The sequence below is a fragment of the Ranitomeya variabilis genome, chromosome 4 (genome assembly GCF_051348905.1).
Source record: "Ranitomeya variabilis isolate aRanVar5 chromosome 4, aRanVar5.hap1, whole genome shotgun sequence".
NCBI lineage: Eukaryota > Metazoa > Chordata > Amphibia > Anura > Dendrobatidae > Ranitomeya > Ranitomeya variabilis.
This window is the reverse complement of record NC_135235.1, coordinates 57,169,968-57,184,968: the sequence shown is the minus strand read 5'-3', so window position 1 is coordinate 57,184,968 and position 15,001 is coordinate 57,169,968.

Genomic DNA, 15,001 nt, shown 5'->3' with positions numbered 1-15,001 from the left:
CGTACTTGTCTGACACACCCACTGGCCGGCCACGTCACTGGTCGGGGCGCGGCCTTGGCTCAATGCAAGTGTATGAAGCGAGGCTGCGCCGACTGGTCGGGGTATGTATAACTCATATATACCCTCCAGTCCTGGGTGTGAAAATGGTGAATCTCCTCATTGCACAATGCACGTGCTGGGGGGATTCATAAGTCTGCAGTCAGACAACAAACGGTATCCATGCATGTGCTGTGACAGGTGCACAGCCGCGACACATACAGCTGCGACGCCAATCAGCTGGCATGATCCAGGAAGCCGGGTTCCCTCTTTAGCTTTTTCGGTAAGCGTTATAGCTTGTCGAATAAGTGGGGACCTGAAGAAATTTGCTCAACTCTAATCATTAGCACAAAAGAACGAAGAGACAAAAGCAAAATTACAGAAAATATGCAAATATTACAAATGAATGCCTTTCAAATTTTGACAACCCCCTATATTGTCGATTAGCACTTGGTATTGGTAGTTTATTTTTATGTGTTTGAGTACCTAAAGGCTCCAAAGCCAAAAGTAGGCTGGCCCCACCGACAGATTAAGGTGTATTAGGTCCTACCAACTCTCACCTGATGATGTCCGAGGAAACAAGGATCTGGATTGTTGAATTTTACTGGCCAATCCTTCTGTTTGATGGGAAGTTAAGCCGCCCCCAGAGGAGTCTGGCAGTGACTCTCTTTTACAGAACAAGTTCCTTTGCATGGGGGAGCCTGACAGTTATCTAATGTGTACGGGGTACTTTAGGCTCCGCCTTTCCTGTATAGACTAGCCTACACTCATTGAATATAATGTGGATGGGAGGAGCCTAGTGGGAAGGAGGAGCTAGAGGCAGAGTTCCTCTCTTACAGTTACTACTGATTGTGTCATTACTGAGAGAAGATTTTACCTGTGAATTGAGACTTTTTAGAATGACTGCTCAGTCCTGGAAGAGAGAGAGCAGATTTCTTTGATGACATATATAACAAAGCTGATTATTTTCATGTGAAAATTGATTTAAAAAATTAAAATGTTTACTCTTCAAATGTATACGTTAACTGGATTTTGTAAGATGAAGTCTTTAAGCTTGTGCTTGTTTTTTTTTGATTATTATTATAGTAGTTATTACTAGAGATTAATGGATCTGGTGAAATTCAAAGTTGAATGTTGTGTATTATGCTTTGGGGTCTATTCAGAGCATAATAAATGTAGGATTTAAATAAACCACTCCACCATTCACCTTTTCTGCCATCCTCATAAGTCACCATCCATTCCTTCGCTCATCTTCCTTTCCTGTCTGATGGTTGAGTGCATTCTATTTGGCCTCTTCACCCGAGCATGACCAGGCTTCAGATGCTACTGCGTGCCATGCTGTTATTTGGGTGGTGCGTGGTGTGACGTCATGACATTCAGCACACGGTTGGAAATTCCTGAAGTAAAGACATGGAAGAGAATCTGCACAACGGGAAAACGGAGGTATGGCCCAACAGGAAAGCGAAGAGGCATGGACAACCAGATGATGGGCTGCAGGGGTGTTGAGTCAGGTAAACGGTGTGGTATTATAACTAGTGATGAGCGAGTGTACTCGTTGCTCGGGTGGTCTCCGAGTATTTGTTAGTGTTCGAAGATTTAGTTTTCATCACCGCAGCTGAATGACTTACAGCTACTAGCCAGGCTGAGTACATGTGAGGATTCACTAGCAACCAGTCAACCCCCACATGTACTCAGCCTGGCTAGTAGCTGTAAATCATTCAGCTGAGGCGATGAAAGCTAAATCTCTGAACACTAACAAATACTCGGAGATCACCCGAGCATGCTCAGGAAAACCAGAGCAATGAGTATACTCGCTCATCACTAGTGGTGAGTTCTAAAAGCAACTAGGCAGATCCTGTGTGATGCCCCCGGAAATGAGGATAGCTTAAAACTAGGAATAAATCAAATCTATTTGATGCTGCAACGCTAATAGATTTGGAGGCCAGAAACCTACGCATTTCAAAGAATCACGGTTCCTTTTGGTCACAGCCTCCACAGGACACCGAAGCCAGCATCTGTGACGCTACACACTAGTTTCGCATTCGCCCACAGGGTTACCGGGGACGCTACCGGCCGGAGCACCCTGGTACAACACAAACCATTGGGCTCCGCAGCTTCACGCTTTGCTACAGCGCCTCAGGATCGGACTGGACAGTAGCAGGGTGTGGGCACCGGAATGCGCACAGTGGAATCACCACCCCGCATCCTATTGCTAAGGATCCACTGGAGGAGTGAATGGAACAGCCAAATAAACTACTGTTCATATACTTTTTTGGTTATCTAGCAGTGTAGCAAGTACTCTTCATTGTCCAATTTCACTAATTTTAACCACATATATAAGTGCCATATCCATTCATCCATTATTTGAAACTGCTCTCTATTTTCTTTAAATCTTCCGAATTATTAAAAAAATTTGTATTCTTTAAAAATACCAATTGGTGTGAAGTTTGAGGTAATGCGTTTCCACTCAAACTACATAACTTTGTCATATAAACCTAATTTCTATAATGAATTGTTTCTCTTGTTTTCTGAATGCAGCCTGCAATGTGAATGGTGACTGTTTTCATTCTGTTTCCATGGCTATAGCCGTGGTTCATGTATATGTATTTTCTCTCTATGCTAGATATAGTAACTTGCAAATATGGCATTTTATATGTGGGAAGTTTACTAAGCAAGCAGATGTATTCCTGTAGAATAATAAAGGGACAAGAAACACAATTAGGCCAGAGACAGACTAGCGTATCACATTCGATACGAGAGCATCAGATGCGATATATGCTAATGACCCTCAGCTCCTGCTCTAATGCGAACGTGAGCCGAGTGTCAGTGCTCTATGCTCCGATCTTCTCGCATCAGAGAATCGCAGCACAGGTGCGGAGGAGACTTAAACATTTCTCCATTTCCTTTGCTGCTGGCATCCAATGGAATCACACTGCACTTGGGTAACATCCGAGTGCAGTGCGATGTTTCAAACACACCCATAGACTTATATGTGTGCGTGCTATCTGAATTCAGCATGCAATCGCAGCATATTGCATTTTTTTCCTGTCCACTCACGATTCCTGTCCACTCACGATCCGTTCAGAGTAGGAAAAAACTTCATTGAGAACAGAAGCATAGGATTAAATTGGTACGAACGCAATCCGATTTAATCGCAAGTGGGAGTGAGCCCTTACAATATAGATCTGTACTTGCACCTGGATGTAGCCGTGACTTGCAGAATGCTATCTGGAAAGCAATGCTGAATAGAATCATGTTTACAATATTCTCCCTTTTTGTTACTTGCACAATTTATACTGGACAATTACAGACAGCTAAACTCTCATTTCTCTGACGCCCATGACGGCACCACGGAGAGAGGGGATCCGCCCACCAAGGACAGGAAACCTACAGATAAAAAGGCGGTACCTCTCTCCTGCATCAGTTGGTTTCCTGTCCTTGATGGGAGACCTACAGATTCACCTCCGTGGTGTCGACAAGAGAGATTCGTCGTGGTCAATACCGGGGCCAATCAGCTCGATTCAGGCAGCGGGGGCCCCCCTGCCTCGGCTGGTGTGGTGACCCGAAGCGCCACCGCTGGGGCTGGTAGGCCTTTAGGGTGCGCGGAGAGAGGTGGCTGGACCATGGCCACCTCTCTAGGTAAGACTCACCGGCAGCAGCGTTATCCAAGGGGAGTCCCTCTGGATAGGAGGCCAACATCCTGCTCCTCCGGCGTAAGACTGCAGGCTGTAGCTCCCGGGGGTTCCGGGAAGCCAGCGACAAGGTACGATGTTGCGCGGCGCCATCTTGGATTCCGCTGCGCACGCGCGAGATTTCCCGGGATTATAACAGAAGGGGTCTCTGCGCACGCGCGGCTGGCTGCGGCACCGCTCGCGCCGGGATTCTCGTCGGCGCGCGGGCTCAGGAGCAGGGCCGCGCAGGCGCGCAGAATGCAGCGCTGTACAGCCGTGCTAGCGGTGGGACGCTACAGGCGGCGATTGACACAGGCGCGAGATTCTGCGTGATCTCGCCCGAACTGCGCATGCGCGGAGGAAGGAAAAAAAAATAAAATGGCGCCTTCCACCACTACTTATTGAGCACACACATGGGGGCAAGCGCTTCCTATGGAATCCGACCAGCGCTCACCAGTCATGAGCGATGTCGAGCAGGCATCTCCCCTGTCCAGGGCATCTCCACCGCCACAGCAGCAGCAGCAGAGGCAGCGTCCCCAGAAAGGGCACCAGGATACCGGTAAAGGACGTTCTGGATCACTGCGCAGCAAGGACTCCAGCACACCGTCTGGCTCTAAGGATAGACCGCCATTGGATCACTCCCAACCGGTATTTATGGGTCCATAAGGTGGTGAGTGATCTACGTGAATGTTAGTGATAGTGAGGGCCTATTTTTTGTGCTTCCTTACTATAGGGGAAGAAATGCACAGGCAAGTCTAAGCATAAGATTTGTGCTCTGTGTAGAGAAGATCTTCCATCTTCGTGGGAAAAGAGGCTTTGCAGTGTTTGTATCCAACAGACAGTGTCAGAGGGCCTCCCCGGGTTCGCAGCGGACCTTAAAAACCTGATCAAGGTTCAGGTAGAAGAAACCTTTAAGTCCCTTAAAGGAGGGAAAAAGCGGAGGAAGACCAAGCACAGATCCCCGTCTCCTGAGTCCGGTGATTCAGGGGAGGATATGGATTCAGACTCCTCCACCTCTTCTTCCTCCTCGGCATCATCATCATCATCCTCGACCTCCTCTGGGAGGCGTAGTTGCTTTCCCTTAGAAGAAACAGACAGTCTGGTTAAGGCTGTCAGGAGCACTATGGGGTTAGCAGACTCTCACACCAAAAAATCTGTCCAGGACATAATGTTTGGGGGACTCGACCAAAAAAAGAGAAGGGCCTTTCCCCTTAACGAAAAAATCCAGGCTTTAATTAAGAAAGAATGGAAGAAACCCGTAAGAAAGGCACTACTCACACCAAAAAGGAAATACCCATTCGATGATCAATCTTGCTCCTTTTGGGATAAAGCACCTAAGCTAGATGTGGCCATCGCTAAGGCATCCAAGAAATATGCCCTCCCATTCGAGGACATGGGGGTCTTGAAAGACCCAATGGACAAAAAGGCAGATGCCTTCCTCCGAGGCTCATGGGAGGCAGCTGGTGGAGGCCTTAAACCAGCAGTCGCGGCAGCATGTACATCCCGCTCCCTGATGATATGGTTAGACCAATTAGAAAGCCAACTCAAAAATAAATCATCTCGTGACTCTATTCTAAATACCTTACCAGTTATGCGTGGAGCAGCTGCCTTCTTAGCGGATGCTTCAGCCGACTCAATCAAATTATCAGCAAGAGCGGCGGTTTTTTCTAATGCCGCTAGATGAGCCCTTTGGCTTAAATGTTGGCCGGGAGATCTCCAAACAAAGTCTAGATTATGCACCATCCCCTGTGAAGGAGAATTCCTATTCGGGCCCACTCTAGATGATATCTTGGAGAAAGCTGGGGATAAAAAGAAATCCTTTCCGTCCCTGAGTTTCCCTTCATACAGGAGGCCCTTTTGGAGCAACAGGTTCTTCCGAAGGAAACCGGGGAAAAATCAAGATAAATGGGAAGATAAGCGAAACAAAACCAAGGGGTTCATATTCAATAGGAACCCCAACGACAACAAAAAGCCTGCCCAATGAAGGCTTGCCCCAGGTGGGGGGAAGGTTGTCCCTCTTCCTCTTGGCCTGGGAGAAAATTACCAGCAGTCCTTGGGTGTTGAGTATAATAAAATCAGGACTGAAGCTGAGGTTCCAAAAAAACCCTCGCCCCTTCTTTATGACAACATCGCTAAGGTCTTCGGAGGAAGAACAGCTAGCGTTGGAAAAAGAAGTCATGGGACTAGTAAACAAAGGGGTTCTTACGGAAGTTCCCCTTCAAGAAAGAGGACAAGGATATTACTCTCCTCTGTTCTTGAGAAAGAAACCGGACGGTTCTTTCAGGACAATTATAAATCTGAGAAATCTGAACAAATTTCTGGAGATTCAGTCCTTCAAAATGGAAACAATAAAGACCTCAATAAAAATGTTCCCATTGTGTTTCATGGTAGTCCTGGATCTAAAGGACTATTATCACGTCCCCATCCACAAAGATCACCAAAAATACCTCAGGATAGCTATCTACATCAGGGGGGTGTTATGCCACTTTCAGTTTTTAGCCCTTCCCTTCGGGCTGGCTATAGCGCCATGGATCTTCACAAAATTAGTGGCGGAGGTAATTGCTCACCTGAGGGAGCAAGACACCCTGATAGTGCCATACCTCGACGATTTTTTGATAATCGGTTCCTCTCCGCATCATTGCGAGGAACAGCTAAAGACAATCAGACATTCACTAGAAAATCTGGGCTGGTTAGTAAACTTAAAAAAATCCAGGTTATCACCATGTCAAATCCAGGAGTACCTGGGCCTTACGCTGGACTCTATAAAACAAGAATGCCATCTCCCAAAGGGGAAAATTCAAAACATCATAAATCTAGTATCCAAAAGGCGAGACACCCCCTACATAACTCTTCGTCAAGCTATGTCCCTCCTGGGATCCATGACGGCCTGCATCCCGGCAGTCCAATGGGCTCAGTTACACTCAAGGGAGCTTCAATGGCAAATCTTGTCAGAAGAAGTCTCTCTAAAAGGAAATTTAGAAGGTCGGCTCACCTTGTCTCCAAGCACAATTCGGTCACTGAATTGGTGGACATCGCTAGACAATCTTTCTCAAGGAATCCCATGGGTAACCCCAGTCTCACAGATAGTCACAACGGATGCGAGTCCCAGCGGGTGGGGTGCACACCTGAACGACCTGTTAGCCCAGGGAGCCTGGCCACCTCATCTGAAGAGGGTGTCCTCCAATATGAAGGAACTGCTGGCGGTCAAGTATGCACTATTAGAGTTCCTGGGTCCCCTTCGGTCTCACCATGTCAGAGTAATGTCGGACAACAAGGTGGTGATAGCGTACCTAAATCACCAGGGAGGCACCCATTCTCAGAGTCTGATGGAGATAACCAAATCAATCTTCCACATAGCCGAAAACAACCTCCAGTCACTATCGGGCCTTCACATAAAAGGGGTGGACAACTACAGGGCAGATTATCTAAGTCGCTCTCGCTTGAGACAGGGAGAATGGGAACTGAATCAGTCAGTGTTCTCAGATCTCAGTAAGATGGGGCAAACCAAATATAGACCTTTTCGCAAACCATCTAAACAAAAAAGTGAACTCCTTTTGCTCAATAACACCTTGGGGGAACCCGGTATCTCTAGATGCGTTCCTGATTCCCTGGAACCATCCACTAGCATATGCCTTTGCCCCTATTGCTCTGATTCCAGCAGTGCTGAGGAAGATTCGGGAGGACGGGGCTCACATAATCTTAATAGCCCCGTTCTGGCTGAAGAGGCCTTGGTTTTCCTGGATGATGAGAATGTCCATCTCCGATCCATGGGTACTGCCGGATCTCCCGAACCTCCTCTCCCAAGGCCCAGTTCATCATCCACAGGTGGAGAATTTGCACCTGACAGCTTGGCATTTGAAAGGGAGTTACTAGAAAACAGGGGGTTTTCTCCGGGGCTGGTATCTACACTACTTAAAAGTAGGAAGCCTGTTACAACCAAACAATACGGGAAAGTATGGAAAACATTTCTTTCATCTTCAGGTGTCAAAATGGGGGAGGGTGTCCCCCTTAAAGCCATACTTGAGTTTCTGCAGAAAGGGTTAGAACTGGGTCTGGCCACAAACACCCTAAAAGTCCATGTAGCGGCTCTAGGAGCCTTATTCAACTATGATTTAGCAGGGAATCAGTGGGTTGCCAGATTCATCAGAGCAGCCAGTAGATCAAGACCCCTACCTGTGAAGGTTACCCCTAAGTGGGATCTAAACTTAGTGCTTAAAGCATTATCTAAACCTCCCTTTGAACCCTTAGCGGAAGCTCCTATCAAAATCTTATCCCTTAAAACTTCCTTGCTCGTTGCTCTCACTTCCGCACGTAGAGTCAGTGATATCCAGGCCCTATCCGCTAACCCCCCTTTCACACAAATCCTTGATGATAGGGTCATCCTGAAAATTGACCCAGCATATCTGCCAAAAGTGGCATCCCGTTTCCATAGGACGCAAGAAATATCTCTGCCCTCCTTCTGTCCTAATCCCAAAAACAAAGAGGAAGAGGCATTACATACATTAGATGTGAGGAGATGCCTGATGCATTACATAGAAGCCACTAGGGAGAGTAGGGAGGATACCTCTCTCTTTGTGTGTTTCCAGGGCCCCAGGAAGGGGAAGAAAGCATCTAAGGGCACCCTGGCAAGATGGATTACAGAAGCCATCAGCCTGTCATACTCATCGAGTGGCATACCCGTCCCGGGAAATATCAAGGCGCACTCAACAAGAGCAGTGGCAACCTCTTGGGCGGAGAAGGCCGGAGCTTCTATCGAGCAGATATGTAAAGCTGCTACCTGGTCTTCACCGTCCACTTTCTATAGGCACTATAGATTGGACCTTTCCTCATCTTCGGACCTTACTTTTGGTAAAAGGGTTCTGGAAGCGGTGGTCCCTCCCTAATGTACAAATCTCTGCAATTCTCTCCGTGGTGCCGTCATGGGCGTCAGAGAAAATAGTAGTTACTCACCGATAACGGTGTTTCTCTGAGCCCATGACGGCACCCGTACATTCCCTCCCCTTCACTTCTTGGGTGTGCACAGAAATATAGTGCCGTATGTCAATAGTGTAAATAATCACGCGGTATCTCAACCAAGTAATGTTAAAAATAATAATAATAGAGTCTCCGTTCATAGTTTCCCATCGTTCTCTAGTAAACAACTGATGCAGGAGAGAGGTACCGCCTTTTTATCTGTAGGTTTCCTGTCCTTGGTGGGCGGATCCCCTCTCTCCGTGGTGCCGTCATGGGCTCAGAGAAACACCGTTATCGGTGAGTAACTACTATTTTTTCTTAGATCAAGGTTACGCCCACATGCCTCCTCTTGGTGAGCTCATATGGGGGGCTGGTCGTGGGATGTGCCAGGTATTATAACAAATTATGAGATCCCCAACTTATAGGATATCTTCGACTCTGGAGGCCCAGTGTTGTAGATATTGTCATCATGTTTCCTATTGCGATTTTACCTCTCTATATAAATGAAACATGGCATGGATAGCATCACCTATCAGACTAATATTAAGTTGGAGGGGTTATAATGGCCTTATAGTGATGTAAGTCAATGCGTTACATTTGTCCCTTCCCTACGACGCTGAAAATATTTTTTTCCATAAGACCTTAGGACAGTGATGGCGAACCTATGACACGCGTGTCAGTGCTGACACGCGTAGTCATTTTCAGTGACACGCCGGCCGCGGCCCCATAGAAATTGCTTCTTTCCCAGGGTCTGAAGGAGAGGAAACTCTCCTTCAGGCCCTGGGAACCATATTAATGTGTAAAATAAAGAATTAAAATAAAAAATATTGCTATACTCACCTCTCCGACGCAGCCTGGACTTCAGCGAGGGAACCGGCAGCGTTGTTTGCTTAAAAATCGCGCTTTAACTTCCTTACTTGAAGTCCCGGCTTGTGATTGGTCGCGCGCCGCCCATGTGACCGCGACGCGACCAATCACAGCAAGCCGTGACGTAATTTTAGGTCCTTCAGGATTTTAAAATTACGTTCCGGCGTTGTGATTGGTTGCGTTGCAGTCACATGGGCGACGTGACCAATCACAAGCCGGGACGTCACGGGAGGCAGGACACGCGCGCATTTTAAAATGCGCGTGTCTCCTGCCTCCCGTGACGTCCCGGCTTGTGATTGGTCACGTCGCCCATGTGACCGCGACGCAACCAATCACAACGCCGGAACGTAATTTTAAAATCCTGAAGGACCTAAAATTACGTCACGGCTTGCTGTGATTGGTCGCGTCGCGGTCACATGGGCGGCGCGCGACCAATCACAAGCCGGGACTTCAAGTAAGGAAGTTAAAGCGCGATTTTTAAGCAAACAACGCTGCCGGTTCCCTCGCTGAAGTCCAGGCTGCGTCGGAGAGGTGAGTATAGCAATATTTTTTATTTTAATTCTTTATTTTACACATTAATGTTGTTTCGATACCGATACCCGATACCACAAAAGTATCGGATCTCGGTATCGGAATTCCGATACAGCAAATATCGGCCGATACCCGATACTTGCGGTATCGGAATGCTAAACAATGGCATCCGATCCGATTTTTTATCGGATCGGATGCCATGCAGGAGGTCTGTGGGTCCAAACAACAGAGCTCCGGTGCAGAGCGTCTAGGCCTGGGACTTCCGGTAGGCCAGGCGCAGCTCCCAGAAGTCCCAGGCCTCTGCATCGGATCTGTGTTGTTTGGGCGACAATGCGCTGCTCCCTGCTGCGCTGACCAGAAGGCCCTTCTGAGACTTCTGAGGCCTGAGGAGATAGCTGTCCGGAGGCCCTGTGAGTGCTGTCTGCAGGCAGCAACCATCATCTAGTCATCTAGTGAACTGTGGGGTGTCATTGGCCAATTAACCAAGATAAGTGAGGGGGAGGCTGGAAGAGGCCTGTGCTATGGGTGCCGTTTCCCGCCATTAGGAACGCCATCTTGCAGTACAGACTCAATTTCACCACCATTACTGTTTGTGGTGCATCCTTATTAACCCCTATTTCTGCTAATTGCAGGGTTAACTATAAATATTCTCTCATGGAGAAGCCACAAAATAAGAAACCAAAGTTGAGTAAAGGGAGTGGTAGTAGCAGTAGCCGACCCTTTCAAGTGTCATGGACTGAGATGTACGGCATTATAGAAAAAAATGGCAGATCATTTTGCGTTCTATGTAGTGAAACGGTAGTAAGCAGAACGTGGAATGTAAATAGACATTTTGAAACTAATCATTCCCAGCTCTTGAAAAAAAGTGAGGATGAAAGGAAGGAATACATTTACAGGCAGCTACACCTTCATAAGAGCCAATCTAATTCCATCCTTAAATTTGTAAAAAGCTCTACAAATTTAACATCTGCAAGTCTGAGCATTGCTCACTCCATAGCTCAGCATGGAAAAGCACTCAGTGAGGGAGAATTTATTAAAGATACTCTCTTAAGATGTGCACCAGTTCTGTTTCATGATATGCAGAATAAAGATGCAATTATTAAGAGAATATCTGAGTTACCACTGAGTAGAAATATCATAAAAGACCGAATAATGAGACTGAACGCAAACGTACAACATCAATTAAAGAGAGACATAAGTAATTGTAAATATTTTTCGATCTCTCTTGATGAAACTACTGATGTCACATCACATGCTCAGTTGGCCATTATTGGTCGATATTCTGATGGTCTCACAATGAGAGAAGAGTTGATACAGTTAGTATCAGTGCCAACAAGTACATCAGGAAGTGAAATATGTAAGGTTGTTATGCAAACATTCTGTGACCTAAGCATTGATATTTCTAAAGTTGTGTCAGTGACGACAGATGGGGCACCAAACATGGTGGGGAAAAAAGTCGGATTTGTTAAATTGTTTACGGAAGGTATTGGACATCCGATTGTGCCTTTTCATTGCATTATCCATCAGGAGGCTTTATGTGCCAAAGCAGGATTCACTGAATTAAACGACTTAATGTCAGTTGTTACAAAAATAGTTAATTTAATAGCTGCTCGCCCCCTTCGCAAGCGAGAATTTTCTGCACTTTTACTGGAGGTTGATTCCACCTACAGTGGACTGCTGATGTACAATAATGTAAGATGGCTGAGCCGAGGCAAAGTTCTTGAGCGCTTTGTGGAGTGTTTTGAAGAAATTAAGCTATTTCTTGAGGATACGGATCTGGGAAACTTTCCTCAGCTCTATGATTCTACGTGGGTCAACAACCTGATGTTTTTTACAGATCTCTCTGTTCATATTAATGAACTGAACTTAAAGCTACAAGGTTTTGGCAAAAGTATTGACGTTATGTTTGGATACATAAAAGCTTTTGAAAGTAAACTTAAAATTTTCAAGCGAGATGTAGAAACTAAAACTTGTAAGTATTTTCCTCGAGTAACAAAGTATTTTGAGAAGGCCAGTGCAGCTGTACAAAATGAAATGGAACCCTTGCATATACAGTACCAGCATGTTTTAGACTCGTTACTTGACCAGTTCAGTGATAGATTTCATCAATTTAGAAGCCTAGAACAGACCATGAAAATAATTAAGTATCCTGATGTAGTAGTCTACAGTAGTTTGGAATTAAATGGTTTCCAGTGGATACAAATTGATGATTTGGAGATGCAACTTGCAGAATTTCAGGACAGCATCTGGGCTCAGGTGTTTGTTGACTTGAGGTCAAAGCTTGAGAATCTAGAAAGGTGCCGCTTGGAGAATCAAGAGGAGTGCCACTATGAACAGGAAATTTGGAGTGCCTGGAATAGGTTACCAGACACTTTTAGCACCCTGAAAAATATAGCAATGGCTTTACTCACTATTTTTCCCTCTACCTACTTTTGTGAGACCTTATTCTCAGCATTAAATAATATCAAAACCAACAAAAGAAACAGATTGACAGATGAACTTAGTAGCGCTTGCTTGGGCTTGAAGTGTACAAAATACCAACCTTCAATTGAACATTTAGCTAGTGAAATTCAGCAACAAAAAAGTCACTAAATTTAGTGATGGCGAACCTGTGGCAGTCCAGCTGTTGCAAAACTACAATTCCCATCATGCCTGGCCATTCCAAGCAAAAGCTTTGGCTGTGAAGACATGATGGGAATTGTAGTTTTGCAACAGCTGGAATGCCACAGGTTCGCCCTCCCCCTCACTTATCTTAGTTCACGGCACCCCACACAAGTTAAATAATAGCAAGAACAAGACCAACAAAAGAAAACAACTGACAGATGAACAAAGAAGTCACTAAGCAGGTAAGTTAAATAATTATAATTATACATATTTGTTATTTAAACTATACATGTCGCAAAATTATGTTTTTTTATCAAGGTGACACACCACCCAAGTTATGCTCGGTTTTTTGGCGAATTTTGACACACCAAGCTCAAAAGGTTGCCCATCACTGCCTTAGGATCTTAGGTATCCATTATGACCACTTAAAACTAGCTGTCACTTTATCAGTGGACGTAACCATGGATACATAAGGTCCTGTAATGCCTGCACATGAGGAAAGATACATAGCGAATCAAAAAACTATACTACATTTCTAACTGGAGGTATTTACTAATATTATTATTACACCTACTACTGTACATATTGGGATAGGATCTTGGAGATGGGAACACCCCTTTAAGTCTCATGCCCAATTCCCGCTTTAAAATGAAATAAATATGTCATATCAGCTCAGCACACAAAAGAAAAGCCCTCATTATTTTCAAATAAAGAATTTATGGGTTTGAGAAATGAGATGAGACAAATAAAATGTTTTCTTTACAATGTTCTGATTTTTTTTTAACCTCTAGAATCTATTCATCCGTCGCTTGGTATCACTATATTCGTTCTGACCTGGAGGATCATGTGGCTAGATTATTTTTTTTTCGCAATAAGAACAAATCTTAAAAAAAACAAGGTGAAATTGCTTTCTTTTCTTTATTTCAACCCACGCCATTTTTCATCACATCAGACGGTAAAGTGAATGGTATCTTTCAAAAGTTCCTCGTCCTGCATTACAGCAATATGGCTATGTCAACGGAAAAAAAAAGTTACGACTTGAAAAGGAGGAAAAAATAAAATAAAAGGAAAGCTAAAGATGGGGGAAAAAAATCACCAGCCCATTAAAGCGTTAAAATAACTACGAGTATGTAAATGCAGCTATTTAATATACAAATTCGAGAAAAACAGGTGGCTCATAACAAAAGAGGAACATGTCTGCCAGTGGAATGTGGAAAGTGAGGAGCAGGTCTGCGGATGTCTGGCAGAAAACCCCCTTACATCTTGGAATGTGGGGGCAGTACAGAGCTACAGTGATGGGGCGGGGGGGCACCAACACTATATTCAGTTACTCTAAAACTTCTCCCTCTTTTATCACTTCATGATAGTGCAAAATATACCATAAAAATATTGCTCATTCCATCACCAGGTTATAATGACACAATATGTAAGTGCTAATGTTTCCCCTTGTACTTTATTCTTTTAATGTGTTTTGATTAAAGACATCTGCAGACTGCAAAGAAGAAGTCCTTAGCACCCCATAAAAAACTGCAGGCTTAGGCTCTGTGCACATGTTGCGTTTTTGCTGTGTTTTTTTTCAGTGCAGATTTGTCACAATCCCGAAACCTGAATGGTTTCCTGATGCCATCAGAGTGAGTGAGAATCCTGAAGTCTCGTGCACACGTCGCTTATTTGTGACTTGTAGATTTGATGCAGATTTAAATCTACAACATGTCAATTCTTTAAAGCGTAACCGTCATTTTAACTTTTATTTAATTTATCAACAGTACACATGAAAATAAGCAACTTTCTAATAAATCTTATCAGATAAACTAGCTTCTTTCTCAGACAGAATTGATCAGTCGTTATCAAAATTCTAATTTCTGAGGTCTAAGGGATAACATTTCCCCTTGTGGAGAGCGACACATCAGGCCTGGCATGTCAGAGTGAGGAGACTTGTATGCCATGCAATGATCCTTCGGTAAATTAAATATGTAAATCGCCTCTTCAGAGGTATTTGTACTTGTACTTCTGGTCACTCCAGGGAGGTTGCATTTCTGGAATATAAGAGCACTGGAGGATAATGGTTCCTGGTCGCTTCACGCTTGATTTTTCTTAAATCTTTTCACAGTTAATGTGCATCTTTTTATGTTGTTGACTATTTGCAACAAAACATTTGATGTTCCTGTGATCATGCCCTAATATCTTAGCTATTTCAAGAGTGCTTCATCCCTCTGTAAGACTTCTTTCACATTTGCGTCGGTACGCGGCCGTCACAAAGCGTCGGCGCGACGTACCGACGGACGTTGTGCAAATTCGGCACAATGTAGGCAGCGGATGCAGTTTTTCAACGCATCCGC